General features: G+C 48.6%; 1 protein-coding gene across 2 annotated transcripts in view; it reads left to right on the top strand.

Moving 5' to 3' along the window:
• Positions 1-2,664: 2,664 nt before the first annotated feature.
• Positions 2,665-26,475, top strand: part of GNG7 (G protein subunit gamma 7) — a 77,226-nt gene continuing 53,415 nt past the window's right edge. The window contains exons 1-2 of one of the 2 annotated variants that reach the window (XM_060275433.1): positions 2,665-2,929; positions 23,666-23,743. The gene's annotated coding sequence lies outside the window, so the exon portion shown is untranslated. The remainder of the gene's footprint in view (positions 2,930-23,665; positions 23,744-26,475) is intronic. The other variant, XM_035118263.2, reaches the window with a different exon arrangement.

Here is a 26,475-nt window from a genome sequence, read left to right as displayed (position 1 = left end):
GGGGCGCCCCACACCCACACCCAAAAGCAAAACTGGCTTTGCTCCTTTTCCTGGAAAAATTGGGAGTTGGGGGCTGAGGGTGCCTTGTCCAGGGGGTGCTCTGGGATGGGGCCTAACGGACCAGGGTGCCCCCCGTCAACGCCTGGATCAGGCCCAGGTGGGCAGACCTAGTCTGGCCTCCTGCTTCCGACAGTGGGCAGCCCATCACTACCCAAAGGCAGCCTTTGTGGAAGCTAATCTCTCTCTCTCCACCTAGCCTTCCTCGCAGGGCTGTCTGTCCCTGTTGTGGCCTCATCTCTTCAGCATGAGCTGCCTCTGCCCAAAATTAAGAGATAAATGTTGCTTTTTCTCCAAGAGGAAGCAACTGGAAATGGGGGTTCCCTTGCTGAGCTGAGTGTACATTTTCATAGAACTGTAGAGTTGGAAGGGACCCACAGCGGTCATCCAGCCCAACCCCTGCAATGCAGGAATCTCAGTCAAAACATCCCTGGCAGATGGCCATCCAAGCTATGCTTAAAAACCTCCAAGGAACTAACTTGCTCCAGCCACAGTCCGGCCTTCATTCCACTTTAAAAAGGTTATGATAATTGATCATTCAATTTCTCCTGAAGCATTCTCTCCCTACAAAGCATGTTTCTGCCTTTGGCAGGAACACTTGTGCCCAAAGCCCTGCAAAGGGAGCTTGTCTTCCATTTCCCTTCCCTTTTCCATGGACAAATCAATTACAGTGGTACCTCGCAAGACGAATGCCCTGCAAGACGAATTTTTCGTAAGACGAATGCGTCTTGCGATCTGATGGTGACTCGCAAGACGAATTCGTTTTGCGAAAAATCCGTCTTGCGGATCGCAGTTTCCCATAGGAATGCACTGAAATTTAATTAATGCGTTCCTATGGGCAAAAAAAATTTCAATGCATTCCTATGGGAAACTGCGAAAAATTGCAAAACGAATTGACTCGCGGAACGAATTAAATTCGTCTTGCGAGGCACCACTGTATCCCTAAAGCCGTTTGCATTCAGCTGCAGGAATTTTGTTCTGCCCCCCCCCACATGCACATGGGCACAAAAGTGTGTCTCCACAGCAAAATGTTGCAGCACGCTCTTGGCATGGATGTGTTTCCGCAGCAGAGGGCTGAGGGGGCTGGAAAATTTATATTTTTTTGTGGTCCAGGGTACCAGGCCACTCACAGATAAGACAGGAAAAGTGAAGACGAGATGGGAGTTCTTGCGGGGATCTTTCTCCATATGCAAAACGTGTTCATTTAAATTTTCTTTTTTGGACATTTGAAAGTGCAGCCAGCCAAGCGGCAAATCTGGGAGTGGGCATTGAGCTGAATCTTTGATTTGAGCTGGGAAGAAGTCCAACTTAAGCAAACTCATTTATTGCAATAAGTTTATTGTCCAATTTATTGCCATCTAAGACTCCTCGTTGGGGGACTGGAGATTGAGAGCTGTCTCCAGGGCTGCAGGCTTTGAGGGATCCACAAAATGGCCGCAAACGGTGTTTTATTTCGTTTTTATATGTAATAGAAGACACTCAGTGTTCTGAATCTCATTTTAAGGAACCACCTTGCATTTGGCAAGACCCCTTCTCTACATAAGTGCCTGGAAACTTCCATTTCACTGTATCTGAAGAAGTGTGCATGCACACGAAAGCTCATACCAAAATAAAAACTTAGTTGGTCTTTAAGGTGCTACTGAAGGAATTTTTTTTATTTTACTTCGATCCAGACCAACACGGCTACCTACCTGTAACCAGATGGGAGATTATTATTTATTATTATTATTATTCCTTTGTGGAAAGGCTTTTCTTAAAAAATGAAAACAACCTTTTATGCATTAAATTTATGCACCACTAAAGCTGATCGTCTGCTTTGTTTGCCTAATAATCTCAGGTTTTTCTTCCTCTCTTTGGGTTCAATATCCTCCTGAGTTTGCACATATTGGTTGCCACCCAAATACAGGAATTTTGTTCTGCACCCACCCATATATTTTGGGCCTCAGCTTCCTTCTCTGCGTTTCAAGGGTTGCCTTCCGATTTTTGCTTCTCTGGGGATTATTGAGTTGTTTTTGTTCTTATTTCTAGAACATATTTTGTGTTTCCTATCATGATTTCATTGCAAACCGCCTGTGCAGATTTAATAAATAAAAATAATACATAACATTATTTGGTGGTTTTTTTGATCAGTTGTCGTTCTTCAAATGCCGAGGCCAAATTGGGAGAAAAGCCGTAATGATTTTATAATTATTATTTGTTAAAGTTTAATAATAATAATAGGAATTATTTTCAAGTCTTTGAGGTACTTATGCTTTGAAACAATAATAGTTAAATAGCATTATTAAGATTTTAAAGGCTTTATGATGCAAACTGTGAATTAAATAGACATGGACAATAGACACTGATCCTAGTTATATGCAGTATTTATGGGTCTTCTCTCTTTCCGTCGTCTTTTCACCTCGCCCATCCCCTATTCTTTCCCGCCTTTTTCTCTCATGCAAAAAGACATGCGCAGTCTGGCCCACCTCCGCAATCTGCATACAAGTCGAGGCTCCGCTCACTCCTCGCGCGCCGACGCCCGTCCTCGCGGGCCCTGATTGGCCGCTTCCGTGCTCCCTCTCTCTTCCCCCGCCCGCGCCCGCGGGGACAACCTAAAAGCGCAGCTTGAGCGCTAGTCCCGCCTCCGCGCTGAGGGACGCGCTGCGCGTATTGGCCGAGTGGCGCCGTCGGTCATCGCCCCTCTGACGGAGGACGGGAGCGGACGGCGGGGGGGCTGCCCTGCCCGGTTTCGGGACTTGGCAGCAGGTTGGGTAGCGCGGCAGGGCGAGGGAGGAGGAGGCGGCTTCGGTAGCAGCGGGGGAAGCGGCGAGGCGGAGGCGGACGAGGAGGAAGAGAGAAGGAAGGCAGAGAAAAAGACGAGCAGGATAAGAGGGTAAGAAGCGCCCGGTTCACGCCGCCGCCGCCCTCAGGGTGACGCGGAAGGGTGGAGGGGGAGGTCACGTGGGCACCTGTGAGGGGCGGGGCCGAGGAAGGAAACGCCCCTTGCGGGGGGTCTCCAGGACTTCAGGGGCGGGACTTATGTGGCACCGCCCTGTAAGGCAAAGGGGCGGGGCTGGAAAGGGGCGGGGCCACAGAGGAGGGCGTGTAGGGGGAGGGGGAGGAGACAATGGAAGGTGGGAGGGGCTTGTAGGTATTTGAGGGGGAGGGACCATAGGAAGTGGGAGGGGCTTGCATGCTGATAAAGGGGAGGGGACAGTAGGCTTGGGAGGGGCCTTGAGAGGAGGGAGCCTTTCCAAGGGAGGAGCAGCTTCTGTGCTGATCAAAGGGGTCGTCAAAGCGGGAGGGGCCTGTGTGTTGCATTGAAGGGGAGCGGCCTATCAAATGAAGGAGGGGTTTCTGTACAGTTCAGTGGGCGGGGCTTGCATGTTGATTGAGCGGCTTCTGTGCTGATCCGAAAAGGGCACTCAAAAGGAGGGCGGGGGGGGGGCTTGCATGTGGTGTCAGCAGCCTCCGCATTGCAGGCACAGCATGAACTTCTGGAACTCCCCGTCACAAGATATGAGGTGGACTGCTTTTTGTGGGGGAGGGGCAGGTTTCACTGGCAGGGTGGGGATCTGTAGCTGGAGCTCCACCTGCCTGCCCACTAAGATGAAGAACACGGCCTGGGCCCGTGGGATGTTGCTGGGCATTCCGTTGGGGTATCTGGCTTCTCTTCTGATCTTAGGGGCAGCCCCAGCTGCGTGGAGAAGAGTATCTTGCCCTTAGATAGCAGACTGGAAGCACTTTGCAGGGAGGGCGGGGGGCTGTTGGGGCTTGGAACACGTAAGTAGTCATTGCAGAAGATGCTTGAGAAGGGCAAGGGGTTCCTGTGCATGCACACAGTGCCTTGATGGTGAGGGTCACTGAGGAATTCCGGCAGAGGGGGTAAGGCCAGCTTCTGGACTCTACAGAAGCCTGTCTCCACTTTGGGTCCGCAGGCGTTGTTGGAGTCCTACTCCAATCATCTCTAGCTAGTGGTCAGGGAGGATGGGAATTATAGTCCAATAATAATAATAATAATAATAATAATAATTTATTATTTATACCCCGCCCATCTGGCTGAGCCCCCCCAGCCACTCTGGGCAGCTTCCAACCGAATATTAAAAACAGTACAGCATCAAACATTAAAAACTTCCCTAAACAGGGCCGCCTTCAGTTGTCTTCTAAAAGTAGAATAGTTCCTTATTGCCTTGACTGCTGGGAGGGCGTTCCAAAGGGCGGGTGCCACTACCGAGAAGGCCCTCTGTCTGGTTCCCTATAACCTCACTTCTCACAATGAGGGAACCGCCAGAAGGCCCTCGGTGCTGGATCTCAGTGTCCGGGCTGAATGATGGTGGTGGAGACGCTCCATCAGGTATACAGGACCGCGGCCGTTTAGGGCTTTAAAGGGCAGCACCAACACTTTGAATTGTGCTCGGAAACGTACTGGGAGCCAGTGTAGATCTCTCAGGACCGGTGTTATGTGGTCCCGGCGGCTACTCCCAGTCACTAGTCTAGCTGCCGCATTCTGGATTAGTTGCAGTTTCTGGGTCGCCTTCAAAGGTAGCCCCACGTAGAGCGCATTGCAGTAGTCCAAGCGGGAGATAAGCAGAGCCTGCTCCACTCTGGCAAGACAGTCCGAGTCCGCGGGCAGGTAGGGTCTCAGCCTGCGTACCAGACAACACACATCTAGCTCAATTGCTTAGAGTGTGGTGCTGATAATGCCAAAGTTGCAGGTTTGATCCCTGTATGGAATAGCTATGCATTTGCAGGGAGTGGGACTAGATGACTCTCAGGGCCTCTTCCAACTCTACAATTCTTCTATTATTGTGTCTCATTTATTCATATACCACTTTTTGACCCCAACAATTCTGGCAGTGTTAGAAACTCACACATACAGTCAAACCTTGGTTCTCAAACAGCCCCGTTTTCAAGCGTTTCGGCTCCCGAACTCTGAAAACCTGGAAGTAAATGCTCCCGTTTCCAAACGCTTTTCGGAACCCGAACATCTGACGTGGCTTCTGCTTGAGTGCAAGAAGCAGTGCCTTGGTTGTCAAATGTTTCAGAAGTCGAATGGTCTTCTCGAATGGATTACATGGTTGCCATCGTCATAACAGAATGTCTAGGCTCCTTTATTTTTTGTTATTATTCATTTCATTTCTATACCACTTTATATTTTAAAGAAAAAACCTCAAAAGCGGTTTACAACACATTAGAGCATCAAATAAAACAATCCAAGGGAAACCTTCTCTAAGTAGCATTTTGCTTTTCCCACTTCTGTTTTACCTACTTAATTTATAGAGCTGCCCCATAGCGGAAGTACTCTAGGAAGGCAGTGTGGTGCAGCGGTTAGAGGACCTGGGAGATGAGGGTTCAAATTCCCACTGAGTCCTGAAGCTCACTGGGGGACCTTGGTGTCAGTCATGGCCTCTTAATCTACCTCACAGGATCATTGTAGGAATTAACAGAGGGGGGGGGGGTCAACCCATGGACTCCTTGGAGAAAAAGGTGGGAAATAAAGGCAATGAACAAACTCTTCTGCTGACCTGCTTAAGAAAGCTGGAGGGACCAGGTGCCAGATGGAGATGTCAGTTGCCAGTCTGGCATCCAGAGATTTCTGCGTGGTCACAATTGAACCTGTGTCAGTAGCAAAACGTGCCTGGCACCTGGGAGATTTCTAGCACTGAATCATGGGTTCATTGGACTTACCAGGCCTGTAAGTACACTGGAGTGTTTAGCTGGGGATACATCCCAGGTGGAGAAAGGCTGTTTGGCAGCGTGGGGCTGCTGTTAACACACGTTACCAGCATTAGAAACTGAGATATGAAAGCTAGGAGCTAAAGGGCACCTTAAACTCAGTTATAGGTGCAACAACGGAATTTCTAGGCACACTTTTTAAATAAGAATACAAAGCTGAAAATCAATGAACTGCAGCTAAAATATTATGTTCCTTTTTCACATGGTCTCTAGACTCTAGTCCTTCCCTTGCCCACCCTCCTAATATTCTTAAGAGGGACTCATCTCCAGTCTTCAGAGAGTAGCTGAAAGGGGGAAGGCAGAAAAAAGGTCCTCATTTCCTTCCACTTTTAATCTGAAATCTTAGGCGCAATACTGTGCCCAGAGGTCAGAAACTGCTTACGCTAATAAAATTCCCTGTTGCAAAATGCGCCTAGAACAATGGCAGTTTCCAACACTGGTTATTGCTCTTCCAGAAATGAGCCCCTCGCAATGAAATAAAGGAAGGTCTTGGGGACTGGTGCCCTCTAATTAATGCAGGGGGGAAACATTCCCCACGAACCCAGTATTTGGACAAACAACTCATTGCCACTGGGTGCAGTCTGCTCGTGACTTGGCTTGCTTGCAAGGGATATGATGGAGCCAGAGGGGTTGTGTGGGGCTTGGAGAGGTGTGTGTGTGTGGAGCTGTTGTTCGTGAGCTGAGGGGCTGATGCTGGGGTCTGTTCTTCTCTTTCTGGATGGGCGCCATGAGGATGGAAAATGGGTGCTGGAGTCCCACGGGGAGGCAAGGGCAGTTTGGCTACTCCCCACCCTGAAAGCTGCTGCAAAAAGCTGCATTTTACCTGCATGGCCAATTTTACCTGCCGTGTGCCAAGTGCTTTTTCTCTCTCAGCTGCTTTCAGAATGTTATTAATTGTGTTTGGTTTGGGAACGTTTTGATCTGTTTCAGGACATCATTGCTGCTTTTCCAAGTTGTGGATCTGTCTGCCGCCCTGGGGAGGAAGGGCAGGATATAAATTCAATAAGCAACAATAAATAGACATGCAGGTGTTTGGCTTGTCTAATGCAGAGAGAAACTGTAAATTCTAAGGTCCCTGCATCCACTGGTTTATTTTGTGTCAGATTTATAGTTTGCTTTCCTCTCTTGGTCACTTGGAGCAGTTTACAGTGCAAGATAATGCTTTTAAAAATTGATAACTTTATATTCTTCTCATCTCCCTGTTTCCGTGGCTGTACTGTTGGTGTAATTTAATTTTAAGGGGCAGCCTAGGCACGCTTCATCTGCTACATCCCACGATATGGCATATGTGTTGTATGTGCATGTGATGCCATGGCTCAGGCTTATTCTTTTTGCTGTGCATGGAGAATTCGTAGGGAGTCTGAAGCAGAGTAGCACAGAAAGAAAGATACTCTTTCAGAGGTGAGAAACATGAAAATTGGAGGCCGGTTGAAACTTCTGTCTGAATGGGGTGTACTGTATAGCAGCGTTTCTCAACACTAGTGTGCCGCGAGACGCTGGCTGGTGTGCCGTGACGTGCGGCGACGAGAAGGGCGATTTGCATTGTCACGTGCCTGGCGGCCGCCAATACAAAACCCTAACCCGCCAGAAAGGAAGCCGGCCGGGTCACGACGCGGGGCGAGCGCAGCTCTCAACAGCCACCACCACGGGAGGGTTGTTTTAGACAAACTTAAAGAAGCTGGCTGGATGAGCTCAACCTGAAATTTGCTGAGCAAAGGATTGTGCTGGCAGAGAAATCAGCGGCTTGTGAAGCCTTATTACAGGAGATTGCAACCAACACAGCAATTGGCAAGTGTTTCTTACAGTCATAATAATATAGTCAATATAGGGCGGCACAGAGTTAATTTTTTTAACTTTTTTAATGGTGGTGTGCCTCGTGATTTTTTTCATGGAACAAGTGTGCCTTGGCCCAAAAAAGGTTGAGAAACACTGCTGTATAGGATGGAGAGCAGAACCTAGTCCTACAGTTGTGTGGGCAACACTTGCTCTTTAAGAAAAAAACACCTATTTACACCTGCTTCCGTGGAAGGCATTATTTGCATTGGATGGTTGTTGGAGAAAGAGATCTGTTCTCTTGTTCAGGATTTCTTCCAGGATCTGCGTGGTTTGTGCGCTCACAGTTGTATCAACAGAGATTGGGCCTCTTGATGATCTTGATGAGGAGATGTGTGCGCGTCAAGCTTCAGTAACTGGCAGCCTCTCCCGGCAGGGCTGGGGAGGGGAGGCTCCTTGCCTGAAGAGCAGCGACGGTAGGGCACTGATGGATGCATGGGGTTGAAAGCAGCCAAATGCAGCCTTCCCTGGCCTGGTGCTATCTGGATATTGTTGCAGCAAACAGTCCCCCAGGTTTGGGAAAGAACTCTGCAGACTTGCAGTCTCCACCGCCCAACTTGTTGGAAATCTGCACCCCTTTGCCTCTCGTTCTCTTTCTGGGTGACTCTGAAAAGCACCGCCAGAGTGGATTTCTATCTGAATACAGATAAATTACTTTAATACTATTTTTCTCCTGCTTTTCAGGTTCCCAGGTTGGTGAAATAATGCCACCCTGCCCGCCTGGGGCTGCATCATCACTTCAGTGATTGCCAAGTGTTACTCGTTTCTTAGAAGGAAGTTGGCCTAAATTTAGCGCTTCCCTTTTGTAACATCCGCTGTTTGTCCTTTGAGGAGGTGTTGAGCACTTCTGCTCCAAAACGTTTTTCTGAAATACTGCCTCTGTGATGTAACAAGAGGAAGGGAAGGTGTCCTTAAAGTCAGCTTTAAGGAAGTAGGGTTTGTTTTCAAACCAGGATCTTGTTCTTGGGATGCAAGAAATGACACCCCCTTTGGCACATGGTAGGATTTCTCTTTTTGAAAAGTTAAATGGTCCAAATAGACTTGCTAGTTAAGGGGGCTGCTGGAAGTCAGTCGCCTGGGCCTTGTGCAGATTTGCAGAGTTTGTCTTGGGGTTAAAAGTAATTGACAACTGAGTGTGGTTGCTGGGAGGGCAGGAGCTTCCAGGTGAGCTTCCAGGTGAGCAAGAGCCTTTAAATTTGCCCTTGTGCAGAAGGGCAACAAAGAGTTGGCACATTTCTGTACCAAGCGCCATATCTTTCCTGCGTTTTCATGACAGCCCTGGGAAGTAATGTGGGGTTGTTTGGACGAGGTTCCCAGGGAATGCCACCTCCAAAGGTAGCTTCCACCATTGGCATTGAGGGAGAGGGAGAGGGAGAGAAGTTAGGTGGAAGGGGATCAGTGAAGCCTTTCTGCAAGTGCACAGCTTGGGGGGGGGTGTCCTCCTGGATCCGTTGCTGTCGCTTGAGGCTCAGGTAGCCTGGAGTGCCTAAAACCTTCAGCTTTGGCTGGTGGCCCAGCTACACCCCTATCTGGACTGGGATAGTCTACTGTTGTCTATGCCCTGGCAACCTCAAGGTTCAATTATTGCAATGTGTTATACGTAGTGGCTGGGGAAACCCAGCCAGATGGGTTGGGTATAAATAATTGTTGTTGTTGTTGTTGTTGTTGTTGTTGTTGTTATCTGCATCCTGCATTAATGCTCCTCTCTCCTGACCAGATTGGCCTGCCTTGTTTTCATTATCAATGGAGCTTAAAACCATGACTTCACCCTTCAGATATTTTCTTGGAAGTGCTGGAAAAAAGAAGTCCTCTCTCCTGCAGGGTTCAATCGCTTTGACTTGGGGAACTCAAGGGTGGAGAAAGGGTCCTTGGAGGAGGTGGGGCCCAGCTGGTGGGCATCAAACAACCCCTGGGATGGTCTTCCGGGCACAATTTCCACAAGAAACTTCTCCTCAGCTGCCGTGAATTATTTTTCTACGTAGTTCTGGGCGAGAAAAGCTGTCAGGAAGTTGGAGTCATCTTTCCTTCTAATTTATTGCCTTCTTGTGAAAAAAACTTCCTGGCTTTCTCTGCTGGAAATGAAGGCGGCAAACTGCAGAGGGCCATTGGTGTGCAAGTCAGAAAATGGAGCCTTCCTTCCCTGTTCAGTCTGGGTTTCTTGTCAGCGTTAGAAACACAGATATATAAACCAGTTGCCAACCTTGAACCTAGATTAGGGTTGCCACCACGGAATCAGCCTTAGACATTAGCCAGGCATGTTTTGCAACTGGTGCCTCCAATTGCGACCACGTCTGTTGGCAACTGGGCAAAGCAAAATGACACTTAGAGAAGGATCCAAAATATTTCCCTTGAATGTTTGAGTTTGTTTCATTCCGGATTGTTTTATTTGATGTTCTAGTGCAGGCATCCCCAAACTTCGGCCCTCCAGATGTTTTGGACTACAATTCCCATCTTCCCCGATCACTGATCCTGTTAGCTAGGGATCATGGGAGTTGTAGGCCAAAACATCTGGAGGGCCGCAGTTTGGGGGGTGCCTGTTCTAGTGTGTTGCAAACCACTTTGAGATTTGTTCTTTGAAATACAGAGAAATGAAACGAATCATCCTCATCATCTTCAAAGTGTAAAAAATGGTGCCTAGACATTCCATCGTGGCAACTGTAACTTAGGTTTAACGAGATAGGTTTTATATATGAGTTTCTAACACCAAACAGAATGTCTAGTTGCCATTTCTTTTTCAGTGAATTTTATTATTATGAGGTTGTTTATTTCATAAAATTTACAGAATCATAAAATCGTAGAGTTGGAAGGTATCCCAAGGGTCATCTAGTCCAACCCCCTGCAATGCAGGAATCTCAACTAAAGCATCCTTGACAGATGGCCATCTATATACTGCTTGATTATGTTTATGGGAGGGGATTTTTTAAGGGGGGCGGGTGGGAACGCTGGCAATCTTGGTTCACCCCACTTTTTTGCACCAAAAATTTCCTACACATGAAAAATTGCAGCTCAGGCCCCCAGTTTAGGGTTATCTCCCATTTATGTAACCGATGATGAGGAATGGTTTGGAATTGGGGTGGCCAAAACATTTCCTCCTTTCTTGTCCTCTGCGACTTCTTTCTTCCTCCCTCCTTCCCTCCTGAAGCAAAATTGCCCTGGCGATGATGACTGACGCTTAATGACAGTGGAAATAAATTCTTTGTTGTTACCCAGCTTGCTCTGGTCTTCCTGAGGGCAGCAGAGAGAGAAAGGGATGGGGATGGGGGAGTTCAAATCTCCTCCCCGCCCCATTATGGGGGAACAAAGGCCCGTTTCTGCTCTGGCACATCTTCCTTCCTGCTCAGCATCTGATGTCCATTTCAGGAGGCTGGTGTAGCCTTGGAGGCATTTTGTCCATTACAGAGGCTTAGCTCTTTCCCTTTCAATGGGATTTTCTTTGGGTTGGGGTGGGGGGTGGGGCTCGTTCCCTTGCATCTTCTGGTAAGACTTCTTCTCCTGCATTTAAAACAAAACTTCACAGACAAAACTTCAAAGATGTTCATCAGGAAGCTCCTCCACATCTGTTTAATGATGATTCTTCCCATGGTGCCTCCTGCCCCCCCCTTTTTATACAGCTGGTCTCAGGGCGCTTTGCAGCATGTTGTTGTTTAGTTGTTTAGTCGTGTCCGACTCTTCGTGACCCCATGGACCATAGCACGCCAGGCACTCCTGTCTTCCACTGCCTCCCGCAGTTTGGTCAGACTCATGTTTGTAGCTTCGAGAACACTGTCCAACCATCTCGTCCTCTGTTGTCCTCTTCTCCTTGTGCCCTCCATCTTTCCCAACATCAGGGTCTTTTCCAGGGAGTCTTCTCTTCTCATGAGGTGGCCAAAGTATTGGAGCCTCAGCTTCACGATCTGTCCTTCCAGTGAGCACTCAGGGCTGATTTCCTTAAGAATGGATAGGTTTGATCTTCTTGCAGTCCATGGGACTCTCAAGAGTCTCCTCCAGCACCATAATTCAAAAGCACCCATTCTTCGGCGATCACCCTTCTTTATGGTCCAGCTCTCACTTCCATACATCACTACTGGGAAAACCATAGCTTTAACTGTACGGACCTTTGTAGGCAAGGTGATGTCTCTGCTTTTTAAGATGCTGTCTAGGTTTGTCATTGCTTTTCTCCCAAGAAGCAGGCGTCTTTTAATTTTGTGACTGCTGTCACCATCTGCAGTGATCAAGGAGCCCAAGAAAGTAAAATCTCTCACTGCCTCCATTTCTTCCCCTTCTATTTGCCAGGAGGTGATGGGACCAGGGGCCATGATCTTGGTTTTTTTGATGTTGCAGCATAAAACCACAATATAAAAACACAAAATGCATAATAAAAATAAAACAACAACCCAATAACCCCCTGCCTCCCCAACACATTTTAAAAGGGCATTGGGTGTCAATCAGCCAAAGGCCTGGTTAAAGAGGAAGCTTTTTGCCTGGCGCCTAAAGGTGTATAATGAAGGCACCAGGCAAACCTCCCTGGGGAGAGCATCCCACAGACAAGATGCCACTGCAGAAAAGGCCCCGTTCCCAATTAGTCAACCTTGAGTTATTGGGGTCTTGAGCCATTGAAGGCTTTATAGGTCAACACCAGCACTTTGAATTGGGCCTGGAAACTTAATTGGCAATCAGGGCAGTCAGGCCAGTATCAGTGCAAAATGCTCAAAACTGTCTAGTCCTGGGGAGCAGCCTGGCTGCTGAATTGTGCACTAGCAGAAGTTTCCGAACTGTCTCCAGAGGCAGCCCCAAATATAATGTCTTGCAGTAATCCAACCCCCTCCCTACCACCATGCAAGAGATTTCCTGCTCCTTGGAGGAATCCCCTTTCTCAAAACATGGCAGGCTGCTTCCAAACCCCCCCCCCCTTCATGAAATGTGGGGAGACTCTTGTTCAGTGGGTTGTGTTCAGCCTTAGAAACTCAGAGATGTAAGCTAGGTGCCAAAAGGCTCCTTATCCAGGGTTGCAGTCACCAAAATGGAATGCCCAGCTGCCATTTTTGGGCCAGACGGCTGAAAGACTATGCTGCTTTTGATTTTATTTCTTGATTTTTATGTTTTGTGTTGTTTCCCCCATAGTTTTGTTCGTTTGGTGAGCTGCCCCAATAACTTCATGGCAGTATAGAAACCCTGCATATAAAATAGTGACTAAACGCTAGGTCTCTTTCCTGCCACCTTCAGTCTCTGAAAAAGTGTGTGATATTCCGTCCCCTGAAGGTCACAGAATTAAATGAAATCACTTGACCATCTTGATTGATTGACACTGTGGCAGGAGCATATTTAATAAGAGATCATACTAAGTCAGATATTTAGCCTGTGAGTATAGCAGGAGTGATTTTTGATGTTAATGAAACCATGGTGTTTGGAAGTAGTTTCCCTCTGTTTTGCCCATTGCGTGGAGAATTATTTGAGGATTTATTTTGGCTGCTCCTTCTGCAACCTGGTGCCCACACCTGCTCCTCAAATAGTGAGTGACCTGGATCTTCACATGTAATAATAATAATTTATTATTTATACCCTGCCCATCTGTCTGGGTTTCCCCAGCCACTCTGGGCGGCTTCCAACAGAAAATTAAAACACAATAATCTATTAAACATTAAAAGCCTCCCTGAACAGGGCTGCCTTCAGATGTCTTCTAAAAGTCTGGTAGTTCTTTTCCTCTTTGACATCTGTTGGGAGGGCGTTCCACAGGGCAGGCGCCACCACCGAGAAGGCCCTCTGCCTAGTTCCCTGCAACTTGGCATCTCGCAACGAGGGAACCGCCAGAAGGCCCTCGGTGCTGGACCTCAGTGTTCGGGCAGAATGATGGAGGTGGAGACGCTCCTTCAGGTATACTGGACCGAGGCCATTTAGGTCAGCACCAACACTTTGAATTGTGCTCGGAAACGTACTGGGAGCCAATGTAGATCTTTGAAGACCGGTGTTATGTGGTCTCGGCGGCCGCTCCCAGTCACCAGTCTAGCTGCCGCATTCTGGATTAGTTGTTGTTTCCGAGTCACCTTCAAGGGTAGCCCCACGTAGAGCGCATTGCAGTAGTCCAAGCGGGAGATAACTAGAGCATGCACCACTCTTGCTAGACATGTGGTTGTGGTGGTGCAGAAACCTGGCCCCCTCTGCCTCAAAGCCGTTGTGAGTTGTGTACACTTCAACAGGTTCTTGTTGCATTCTCTCTCCCGCCCACAAACCTTTTGCAAGTTCAGATTGAGCAGGAGCTGTTTCTGAACGGCCCTGCCATTTCAGAATTCCTGAGCAGGTGAACTGGGAGCCGTGCCAGGCTCACCTGTTGTGCAAGCTAGCCTGGAGGAGTCCTTATTTCGGAAGATGCACAGCCACCACCCTTTGCTCCCGGAGGGGCAGGCAGAGGCTTGCCTGGGCGATGCGCATGCCAGAGGTTGTGTCTCTTTGTACCTGTAGGCTCCCTTCCAAATCCAGGCAAGGCATTTGCACCTGGAGGCAGAAACAGCAGGTTGGAGGGAGCAGTGCTTCTGGGTACCAAGTTTCTGGAGACCACCGGGGACTGGGGGTAGACAGCTCTCATGCTCGAATCCTGCTTGTGTGCTTTACATTGAGGCAGAGCTAGAAATTCCCCATATGTGTTTTGCACCTGGTTTGTGTCCAATTGCGACCCTGTGAAGATCTCTGAGTGCCAAGTTGGCGATTGGCATCTCCCTCTGGCTGGCCCCTCTGGCTTTCTTAAGCAGATGAGCAGAAGAGCTTGTACATTGCATTTATATCCCAAGGCGTGCATGGTTAACCCCCCCCCATTAATTCCTAAAACGACCCTGTGAGGTAAGTGAAGAGGCCATGACTGACTCCAAGGTCACCCAGTGAGCTTCATGATGGAGTGGGGATTCGAACCCTGATCCCCCAGGTCCTCGTCCGACACTCTAACCACTACACCCACTGGCTCCCTAGAGTCCTTCTGCTATGGGGCAGCTCTATAAATTAAGTACTGTGGTACCTCACTAGATGAATGCCCTGCTAGACGAATTTTTCGCTAGACGAATGGGTTTTGCGATCGGAGGTTGCCTCGCAAGATGAATTCGTTTTGTGAAAAATTCATCTAGCGAATTGCGGTTTCCCATAGGAATGCATGGGCATTCCTATGGGCCAAAAAAATATAAAAATTCAATGCATTCCTATGGGATTCACAAGACGAATTTTTCACAAAACGAATTGACTCACAGAACAAATTAAATTCATCTTGCGAGGCACCACTGTAGGTAAATAAATATGAAGAAAGCCAAATGTCACTTAGAGAAGGACCTGAAATACTCTCCTTGTTGATGCTTGAATTTGTTTTATTCCAGATTGTTTTATTTGATGGCCTAAGCAATGTGTTGTGAACCACTTTGAGGTTGTTTTCTTTAAAATGTAAAGCAGTACAGAAAAAAACAACAATAAAATACCCCATTGGAAAAAGGTGCCTAGATGTTCCTTTGTGGCAACTGTAACTTAGGTTTAAGGTGCCACGTGGCAATTAGCTGATATATCTGATTTTCTAACCCGGGGGACAAAGAGAGGGTTTCTCCATGGATCTGCCCTCCCCACCCATCCCAGGCCTGGTGTATCAGCAAATGAATGCAAGCCCAGCCTTCTGTTTTGATGGGCACAGGGTGCGCCTCTCTTCCTGGAGGGGCACCAGGTATGCTTTCTCAAGGAGATGCATTTGTGGGTGCAACACTGTTCCTCCCTCCCTCCCCCCCCCTCTGCCCCGGTTTCCTGCGGAAGAGTCTTCCAGACTCTCCAAGTGGCCAGGCTCCCTGGGCCCACCTGCAATCCTGCCTACATGTCGCCCACCCTTTGCAACAGTGTGGGCATCTGCAGAATGAAGGCCACTCCCCACCCCAGGGCCCAGCTCTTCCTCCTGTTTGGTCCCATCTGGAGACCCTTGCTCCCTAGGGAAGGTTCCCCTCTGGGGTTGGGCAGAAGGATGGATAGATGAGTCCAAAAATGAAGGCCTTCTCTTCTCCTCCTGCTCCTCTAGGGATTACCAATCTGCTTCTGCTCAGCTCGGTTTGTTGAGCTGCTGTTGGTTGTTTAGGAGGAAAAGCTCCTGGAAGGAGGACGGGTAGCTGGCGATCTGCTCTCACTGCCGGACTTGTTGGTGGTTCCCCCCCCCCCCTGCAAAATTAGATTTGCAGAGATCCCCTACTAATCCTTTTTCTGAATATTAGCTTCCTTGGTCCATAATCTGGCCTTGCTGGTTTTTATCTTATTAACGGGTGTGAGAGCATCTGTTTGTGTGGCTTCTCCCTCCTCCTCCTCTTCGGGAAGCTTAATCCGGTTTTACTGCCTTGTTTATCCTCACGGGAGGCCCCAGATAGCCTTGAAAAAGCCTGTCCGCCAGATCTCACAATGTTTATTTATTTATTATTTGTATAAATATTGTTTGCATAAATTGGTATACCACTCTATACCAGTAGATCACAGGACGATTGTAATATAGCGATACCTCGGTTTAAGAACAGTCCTGTTTTCGAACGATTTGGTTTACGAACTCCGCAAAACTGGAAGTAGTGTCCCGGTTTGCGAACTTTACCTCAGTCTACAAACAGAAACCAAACGGTGGAAGGCAGCAGGAGGCCTCATTAGGGAAAGCATGCCTCGGTCTGAGAACGGATACAGTTTAAGAATGGACTTCTGGAACGGATTAAGTTCGTAAACCGAGCTACCACTGTATAAGAAACACAAAATACATAATAAAAATAAGGACAAAGACAACCCAATAATGCCCCCTTCCTTAACACATTTAAAAGGACATTATTATTTTCCCCTGGTGCCCAAAGATGTATAATGAAGGCACCAGCTGAATCTTCCTGGGGAGAGTTTTTCACAAACAGGGAGCCACTGATGATCTCAGAGCAGGGCTGAGAATCAGAGAGTTGGAAGGGACCCTGTGGGTCATCCAGTCCAACCCCCTGCAATGCAGGAATCTCAACTAAAGCTTTCATTCCATCCACCCTAAAGCAGACTCAAGAGTTCTGCAGGCCCCATTGCATTGGCTGTGAGGGTTCCCTGCACCTAGAAAGGCAGCTGGTCAGGGAGGAGGAGCAGAAGGAGGGCTCTGGCCTAGCCTTCTCCCTGGCAGGCTGGCTTTTTCTGTGTGGGGAATTTATCTTTCTAGCTTTCTTGAGAGCCAGTGTGGTCTAGTGGTTAAGAGCGGTAGACTCTGAATCTGGTGAACCGGGTTTACATCTCTGCTCCTCCACATGCAGCTGCTGGGTGACCTTGGGCTAGTCATACTTCTCTGAAGTCTCTCAGTCCCACTCACCTCACAGAGTGTTTGTTGTGGGGGAGGAAGGGAAAGGAGAATGTTAGCCGCTTTGAGACTTCTTCGGGTAGTGATAAAGCAGGATATCAAATCCAAATTCTTCTTCTTCTATGTCAGAATGAGCTTTTACCCTGCAGGCATTTCCTTCCTAATTGGGATCATGTGGTATAATGACCCCTGTTGGGGTGTTCCTCTTTTCCTATTGTCGAGCGCCTTCAGCAAATAATGCTGCTCTTCTGGCTTGCTTTTAAACTCTTGTGCGTTTTACAATCACGATTTATTTCATAATATTTATAGGCTGCTTGATTGTAAAATAAACAAAAAACTCAAAGTGGCTTATGAAAGGACCAACTGAGAATTACAAGTCACCTTGAGAACTTTTATGCAGTAAGCCATGTAATAATAGATAAATGTAATAATAGATATAATCATTTTGAAAGCAAACCCTGGTTTTCGTCACTAGCGGTGCATAATTTTGGGACCCACCTTATTTCTGTTGATGGGAGGTGGTTTTATTTATTTATTTATTTTTCCCGATTTTAAAACTTCTTTATTTATTTTTTTTAAAAAAGTTACAGAGATCAAAAGAGAGCACAACAAAAAAAACACAAAAACCTAAAAACAGCACAAGAAATAATGTCAAAAGAGGGGGGAAAGAGAAGAATATTTGCAATCACTCTCTTAATACAAATCATATAATACAAAATTAAACAAAAAAAGAATCTCAATCAATTAAAAAGAAAAAACAGAAAAACAGCATACAAAAAACAAGAATCGCGAATCAAGAATAGGAGGTTGTTTTAAACTGTTTTTAATATTGTGTTTTGATTCTTGAAGGGGAGGTAATAAATAATGATAATCATCATCATAATAAACTGCAGTCTGAAATTATATTGCTGAGATATCCTTCTATTGGTGCTGCAAAATAATAATAATTGCAAGCACATTTGCAAAGCTAGGGAGGGTCTGGTATGGTTTCAGATTGGATTTGGGGGGGGGCTTAAATTGAGATTCTTGCCTTGCAGGGGATTGGACGAGATGACCCTTGAGGGTCCCTTCCAACTCTATACAATTCTATAATCCACATGGAGAACTAGGCCCTTGTTGCGTGGGGACGGAGGGGGGCTGGAATGCTGGTTGCCCACAGGTGGAGAAATGAGCAGAAGTGGTCCGGGGTCACCCTGGGTGGGTCCTGGGCAGGATAGGACTGGCTGGGGTGCCATGGGCAGATTCTGCCCTGTCCCTGTTCGCCTGTGGGTCCCTTAAGCGAAGGGCCACGCTCTCCCTGTGCCATGGCGTGTTTCATTCTTCTCGGTCCTTAGCTCCTTCTGATCTCCCTTGCAGGGAAAGTCTCCCCCTCCCAGCCTGCTGTCCTTGTAGTGGAGGAGAGCCCTAGCAGTAAAGGCAGAAAGCATCCTGTCCTCTCTGTAGCTGCGGCAGCCATTGCTCTTCCTGATCACGTTTCTCTCCTCTCTCTCTCTCCCCCCCCCATCCCCTGCAGCCCTGGGGTCCGTCCTTCCTTCCTTCCTTCCTTCCTTCCTTCCTTCCTTCCTTCCTTCCTTCCTTCCTTCCTTCCTTCCTTCCTTCCTCCCTCCCTCTTGCAGCATCTGTGTATATGCCCCCCCCCAAGCAGTTGCCATGAAGACGGGGCTGGCAGCAGAGCCATAAATAAAAGTCCTGTTGAACTGCATCCATCGGAGGCTCTGTGCCAAGCGCAGGATTTTTTTCATGGGGTGGGGCTCCCCCTCTCACCCTGCTGGCAAAGCTCCCCGAGATTACTGAGCTGGGCTGAGCTTCCAGGACTGGGCAGGCTCCCCCCCCCCAACTCCCAGTGCTTCGAATCCTAGAATCCCAGCACTGCTGAGTTGGAAGGGACCTTGAGGGTCACCTAGTCCAAGCCGCAGCAGTGCGGCACCTTTCTTGGGGAGACCTCAGTGGGTCCCATGCCTTGGAAGTGCCAGTGGGGGGGAGTGGTGTGGTCCTGCTGCGCGTAAAACAAGGGGGCTGGAAGGAGCCGGTGGAGGTGAAAAGGTAGGGAGCAAGCAAGTGGGTGCCTCTGGAGGATTCAGGTGGCAGCTGCTCCCCCCCCCCCAGCACACACATCAGGCAACTAGGTTGGCCAAGCCTCTGGTTGGGGAAGGATCCTGAGGACCGTGGGAAGCTGCACCCCAACTTGCCAAAGTAAAATATAAATAAATGAAAAGATACACGGATTATCTTACAGCTCATTACGCAAAGGGCTGTTTTATGGATGGGCTGCTTGCTGGGGGGTCATTGCTTAGACTCAGACCTGCAGTGTGTTGTGGGGGGGGCATGGCTGTTCCCAATGATTTATTTATTTGTTTACCTTAAACCTTGGTTGCAGTCCCCACAACAGGTGCCTTTTTATGGTGGGAAAAACTCCAGAATAAAACAAATCCGAGCTTCCGGGAAAGTATTTCAGATCCTTCTCTAAGTGACATGTTACTTTCCCCATATTTACTTACCTACTTAATTTATAGAGCTGCCCAATAGCTGAAGAACTCTCGGAAGGCAGTGTGGTTTAGTGGTTAGAGAGTCGGATGAGGACCTGGGAGATGAGGGTTCAAATCCCCACTCTGACATGAAGCTCACTGGGTGACCTTGTTGGAGTCAGTCACAACCTCTTCGCCTCCTTCACAGGGTCGTTGTAGGGATTAACAGGGGAGGGGGTGAACCATGGATTCCATGGGATAGAAATGAGCTCTTCTGCTGAACTTCTTAAGAAAGCCGGAGGGGCCAGCCAGCCAGAGACATCAGTCACCAACTTGGCGCCCAGAGATCTTCCTGTGGACCCATTTGGACCTGCGCTGGTTGCAAAACGCACCTGTCAGATTTTGAACACTGCTCCCAAGCCCCCTGAGCCAAAACCTCCCTCCTCATTTCAATTCTATATGCACATGTGCCTTTTCAGTATGGTTTAGCTCTTGTGTGGTTTTGCTTATATGGCTTCTTCCTGACTTGAGAAGGAGTCTGATGTCGGGGAAGAAGTCTTCAGCTTGAGAACGGTCGCTGTGTTAAAGGGTGTGTTGGGTTGGGGGGGGGGAAGCATGAAGGAACAGGACTGCCTTGGGTACTCTCAGGGCTCAGGGCTCCTTTCTTCCTCCCTGCAAAGGAGCCTTTGTTGCAGCCTGGCCATGGGGTGGGGGTGGGGGGTGGGCTTGCATCACTGGGGGGTGGGCTTGCCACAGAGTGCCAGCCGTCAGCCTGGCTTCAGTGTGTGTCTTTTGGGGAGGGCTGCAGCAAGGGAGACGTCTGGCGGGGGCACTCAGCAACTGCGCTCTCTCTCTCTCTTTTCTTGGCACATATGCCGGATTGCAATAAGACCTCTCAGCAAAACCTGCATCTACCGCCAACGTCAACGCTGCGCATAGCATTCACAAATCCTTGTTGTGTGTTGCAGAAACCTGGCTACTCTTTCCTTGTTATCTCTGTCCTGATAAGGAAAGCCACCTCACCCTTCGCCTGAATGCCACTCCCTGATAACAACTGGCTGATGAATGAACTTGGACCATATTGTCTGATTGCAGGGGCAGTGCAAAAGAACATAGATCTTCAAAGATCTATGTTGGAAGGGACCCTGAGGACCATCCAGTCCGACTCCCAGCAAGGCAGGAATAGGCACCTGTTCCTTACAGGGATTGAACCTGCAACCTTGGCGTTATCAGCACCACACTCTTACCTGTGGAGCTCTCCTCAGGGCCATCGTCTCTGCATTTTCTGGAATATTCCCCTGTTGTAGCATTGCCAAAGGGAGCATGTTCAGTTTCACCAGCATGTGCGCCCTGTGTTGGTTCAGGTGGATAAGATGGGAGGTGCAAGTTGTCGCTCAGCAACTACACTCTGGATCAGAACTCAGTCAGTGCTCTGGCTCTCCCTCTGCTGCTGCTGCCTCCTCTTCCTCCACCTGCTCTCATGGATCTCTGCTGAAGCTGGCTTGGCTGTGATAAAATTATAGACGTGTAGACCCAGGTGGCGCTGTGGTTAAACCACTGAGCCTAGGGCTTGCTGACCAGAAGGTCGGCGGTTTGAATCCCTGTGACGGGGTGAGCTCCTGTTGCTTGGTCCCAGCTCCTGCCAACCTAGCAGTTCGAAAGCACGTCAAAATGCAAGTAGATAAATAGGAACCGCTACAGTGGGAAGGTAAACGGCGTTTCCGTGTGCTGCTCTGGTTTGCCAGAAGCGGCTTTGTCATGCTGGCCACATGACCTGGAAGCTGTACGCCGGCTCCCTCGGCCAATAATGCGAGATGAGCGCGCAACCCCAGAGTCGGTCACGACTGGACCTAATGGTCAGGGGTCCCTTTACCTTTACCATTAGAGCTGGAAGGGACCCCCAAGAGACATCTAGCCCAAGCTCCTACAGTGCAGGAATCTCAGCTAAAGCAGCCATGACAGAGAGCCATCTGCTTAAAAAGGGTAGACAGTCCACTAGAGATCTGGAAAGGGCTCCAACACAGGGGCAGAACAGCTGCTTGGTGTACAGAAGGTCCCGGGTACAATGCTGGGGAGACCCCCCCTTTTACATCTGCATTCCAAGCAGGTGCCCTACCGTGTCCTTTTAGAACTTGGCTGCCATGCTGCTTCCCCCCCCCCCCCCCCCGGTAATTGTTTGCTTGGCTTTATGATGTTATTAATTGTTGCAATGGCTTTATTGATTTGCTTTTATGTAAGCTGCTCTGGGAAGGCTTTGTTGGCTGAAGAGCAGGATAAAAATATCTCCAGCAAACAAAGGAGTGGAGCCAATGGTGGCTGGGAGTCTTTCCACCCCCAGCTTTTCCCCGAACTGGTGCCCTCCAGAGGTTTTGGAGCAGAGCTGCTGTTGCCCCTGTAGGCAGCATCCGGAGGGGCGCGTCAAGGTGGTTGCTGGGGCAGTGGGTGCGCCTGTCCTCTGAAATTGATCTCCCTCCCCTCCCTCTCTCTGAAGACAGTGCTTGAGATCAGTTGATTGCCTTGCCCAGCCTCTGTGGAGAGCCAGTGTGGTGTAGTGGGTAAGAGCTGTAGAAATCTGGTGAACCGGGTTTACATCTCTGCTCCTCCACATGCAGCTGCTGGGTGACCTTGGGCTAGTCACACTTCTCTGAAGTCTCTCAGCCCCACTCACCTCACAGAGTGTTTGTTGTGGGGGAGGAAGGGAAAGGAGATTGTTAGCCGCTTTGAGACTCCTTCGGGTAGTGATAAAGCGGGATATCAAATCCAAACTCCTCCTCCTCCTCCTCCTCCTCCTCCTCCTCCTCCTCCTCCTCCTCCTCGGCTAGTCACACTTCTCTGAAGTCTCTCAGCCTCACTCACCTCATAGAGTGTTTGTTGTGGGGGAGGAAGGGAAAGGAGAATGTTAGCCACTTTGAGCCTCCTTGTTGTTGTTTAGTCGTTTAGTCGTGTCCGACTCTTCGTGACCCCATGGACCATAGCACGCCAGGCACTCCTGTCTTCCACTGCCTCCCGCAGTTTGGTCAAACTCATGTTCGTAGCTTCGAGAACACTGTCCAACCACCTCGTCCTCTGTCGTCCCCTTCTCCTAGTGCCCTCCATCTTTCCCAACATCAAGGTCTTTTCCAAGGATTCTTCTCTTCTCATGAGGTGGCCAAAGTATTGGAGCCTCAGCTTCACGATCTGTCCTTCCAGTGAGCACTCAGGGCTGATTTCCTTAAGAATGGATAGGTTTGATCTTCTTGCAGTCCATGGGACTCTCAAGAGTCTCCTCCAGCACCATAATTCAAAAGCATCAATTCTTCGGCGATCAGCCTTCTTTATGGTCCAGCTCTCCTTAGGGTAGTGATAAAGTGGGATATCAAATCCAAACTCCTCCTCCTCCTCCTCCTCCTCCTCCTCCTCCTCCTCCTCCTCCTCCTCCTCCTCCTCCTCCTCCTCCTCCTCTTCTTCTTCTTCTTCTTCTTCTTCTTCTTCTTCTTCTTCTTCTTCTTCTTCTTCTTCTTCTTCTTCTTCTTCTTCTTCTTCCTCCTCCTCCTCCTCCTCCTCCTCCTCCTCCTCCTCCTCCTCCTCCTCCTCCTCCTCCTCCTCCTCCTCCTCCTCCTCTTCTTCTTCTTCTTCTTCTTCTTCTTCTTCTTCTTCTTCTTCTTCTTCTTCTTCTTCTTCTTCTTCTTCTTCTTCTTCCTCCTCCTCCTCCTCCTCCTCCTCCTCCTCCTCCTCTTCTTCTGGTGCCCTTCGTGCTGGCGGAGGCTGTTACGAACAGCAGAGGAGCCGAGTTGCTGGATCAAGCCAGCACCCCTCTTTGGGGAAAGCTCTTTGGGGAAACTCGCGAACAGGTCCTGCACACAAGAGCCCTCTCCCCTCCTGCGGTTCCCAGCAACCGGGTTTCGGAAGCCTTGCTGCCTCCGACCATAGAGGCAGAGCCATGAATCGGTCCCACCCTCCTCCATGAATCGATCCCATCCTCTTTTAAAGCCACCCAGGTGGGTGGCTGTTGTTGCTTCCTGCGGGAGTGAGTTCCGCAGTTAAGTCTGCACCGCATGAAGAAGGCCCTTCCTTTTATCTGCCCCGAATCTCCCACTGCCCACGAGTTCCAGTGTGACAAGAGAGGGAGGGAAACTCTTCTCTGTCCTCTTTCTCCATGCCAGGCATAATTTTGCAGACTTCTCTCAGGTCGCCTCTTACCGTACCAGCAGCTCCCAATTTACGCAGGGGCTGCATTCCAAGGTATCGCGCATATCACTGCCTCTGTTGTAGTCTTGGCACATACACATACACTCCTGTTATCTTATCATGTTCTTTGCTGTTTCTGTTTCAGGAAGCCAGGCCTCAGCCTCATCTAAGGGAGCAAGATCCTTGGGATTGCAAGGAGGCTGTTTTGCTGTCTGCTTAACAGGTAAGTCCTGGTGAGGCCATGATGAGCAGCTGTGCTGTAGCTTGGGCTCCACCACCGGAAAGGGCGTTTCTCTTGCCCCCGCTGCCTGCATTTCCGCCCCCTGCAAAGGGACCATGAGGAGAGCCTCGGAAAGCAGGTCCGGCTCCCCAAAAGGTGGCAACACGAGAACAGGCCTTTTCGGTGGTAGCTCCCTGATTGTGAGATGCTCTCCCCAGAGAGGCTTGCCTTTGGCCGTTAAATCTTCTGTGACCTGTCAAAGCTGTTACTATGATTATTTTATTAGCATGCTGTATATTACTCTGCTTTTTATTATTACTTTTGTATTACTTTGCTCCATAAAAATGTGTTTTTAACGTTGGGGTCTTCTGGTAAAGGCATAGAAATCAAATAAATGAATTAGGTAAATAAAAGTGCACACCGGAACTTTAGGTTTGCTCAACTTAAGTGAGTTGCCCCTTGCACAATAAATCCTCACTCCACAGCAGTAATGAAAAGCTTTTTGCAGCTAACAACCTGATGGGGGAAACGCAGAGCCAGCAAATCGGGATGGCTGCTCAGCAAACAAGTTGTCTGAGATATCAATTGCACTTGAATATAACAGCAAAAAATAAAGACGGAACCAGCCACCTGAAGAGCAACATACCACAACAAAAAAGGATTCTGCAAGAAACACAGATTAGACTGATTTTTCCTCTCTCTCTTTTTTTTTAAAAAGGATATACAGGCAACTCCCCATTTACATGGGAGTTATGTTCCAAGACACCACGTGTTTAAGTGAAATTGTGTATATTGCAAACACCATTGGAAAATCCTGCAAACACCCTCTAAATCTCTGGAAACCCTTGAAAATGCCTTTAAAAACTAGCAGCACTCATCAAATCCAATACAACCACTTCCTCCAAGCCTCCTTGCTCTCCACAGGCATCAAAATTCAGTGCAAAGGCTTGTGGGATGACTAGGTGCTGTTTTTGCACTGTTTTTGCCGTTTTTGTGCTCTTTTGAGGACGGTGTTTGCTCCTTTTTGTGCCACTTCCTGGTTGTGGCAATGTGCCCATGCCTCAAGCGTGCATAAATAGGGAGCTGCCTGTACTACAGTGCTAAACAAAAAGAGTCTAAAGGAAGCGTTTTAATTTAAGGAAGACATAGCATGATATCAGCTTTGGGATTTGAGAGTGCCTCTGCAAATGATTGAATTTGTTGCTCCATCAAGGAGTAGGGAGTCCCAAATCTTGCCAAACATGATTATTAAGTCGGGAGGAGAGAGGGGGAGAGGGTGACCCAAGCCGCTTTTTATTGACCAAAATGCCTGCAGTTTGTTTCTGATTTGCCTTCTTTTTTCTGATGGGGGGGGGGGAAGCAAAAAAGGCACCTTGTGCTTGGGAATAAAAGGCAGCACTTTTAAGTGCTTTTCTTTTAGTGGGTGAGTCCCACCTTCAAGAGAGCTTTCCTGGGAAGCATTATGGGCCCAGGAACAGGGCTGCCCCACGGCTGTTGAGCTCCTTTATTTTGCATTAGCACAGTGTGGAATCACTTAGTGGAGTTTTTGTCCTGGGTGGAACCCTTTCTTGGTCTTCCAGCTCTAGGTAGGGGGTAGAGCAAGCCCTTGTCGTTGGGAGAATGGTGTACAGAGCCTGCCATGGTCTCCTCCAGTGGTGTAGTGGTCCGGGTGTGTGTGTGTCCATATAGAATCATAGAGTTTGAATGGACCGCATGCAAGTGGTTTCCCTGTCACCAGCACCCCCACCAGCAGAGAAGGGAGGAGCTTCTTAGCCACTGTACGCTGCAAAGCTATTTCTCTTACAAACCCCTTTGTTAAAAACAAAAAACAACCAGAAAACACCTCAGTGACATAAAGTTAAGCATGGGTTCCATGATCACTGCAGATGGTGACAGCAGTCACGAAATTAAAAGACGCCTGCTTCTTGGGAGAAAAGCAATGACAAACCTAGACAGCATCTTAAAAAGCAGAGGCATCACCTTGCCAACAAAGGTCTGGTTTTCCCAGTAGTGATGTATGGAAGTGAGAGCTGGACCATAAAGAAGGCTGATCGCCGAAGAATTGATGCTTTTGAATTATAGCGCTGGAGGAGACTCTTGAGAGTCCCATGGACTGCAAGAAGATCAAACCTCTGCATTCTGAAGGAAATCAACCCTGGGTGCTCACTGGAAGGACAGATCGTGAAGCTGAGGCTCCAATACTTTGGCCACCTCATGAGAAGAGAAGACTCCCTGGAAAAGACCCTGATGTTGGGAAAGATGGAGGGCACAAGGAGAAGGGGACGACAGAGGACAAGATGGTTGGACAGTGTTCTCGAAGCTACTAACATGAGTCTGACCAAACTCTGGGAGGCAGTGGAAGACAGGAGTGCCTGGCGTGCTCTGGTCCATGGGGTCACAAAGAGTCGGACACGACTAAACAACAACAACAACAACAACAACAACAAAGCTAAGCATTCGGGATCACTGAAAAAACAAGGCACTCCAATCTCCAGCATGTGGGAGATTATGGGTTCCAGTGGAGGCCCCCATGCTATCCTTCCCTGAGTCCCTTTTGACCTGTAAAGATGGCAGCTTGTATCCTAGCTATGTTTCATGTCGAGTAAACCCATTGAAATAAAATCTACCCAAGCTAATCTCGCCTGTTGATTTCCATGGGTCCGATCCAGCAGAACACCTGCTTGCGGCGGAAGCTGCCCTGTGCAGAGTCAGACCCTCGACCCACCTAGTTGAAG

Source organism: Zootoca vivipara, chromosome 6 (genome assembly GCF_963506605.1).
Source record: "Zootoca vivipara chromosome 6, rZooViv1.1, whole genome shotgun sequence".
NCBI lineage: Eukaryota > Metazoa > Chordata > Lepidosauria > Squamata > Lacertidae > Zootoca > Zootoca vivipara.
Note: the sequence above shows the minus strand (reverse complement) of the source record. Positions and strands in the feature narration are given on the sequence as shown.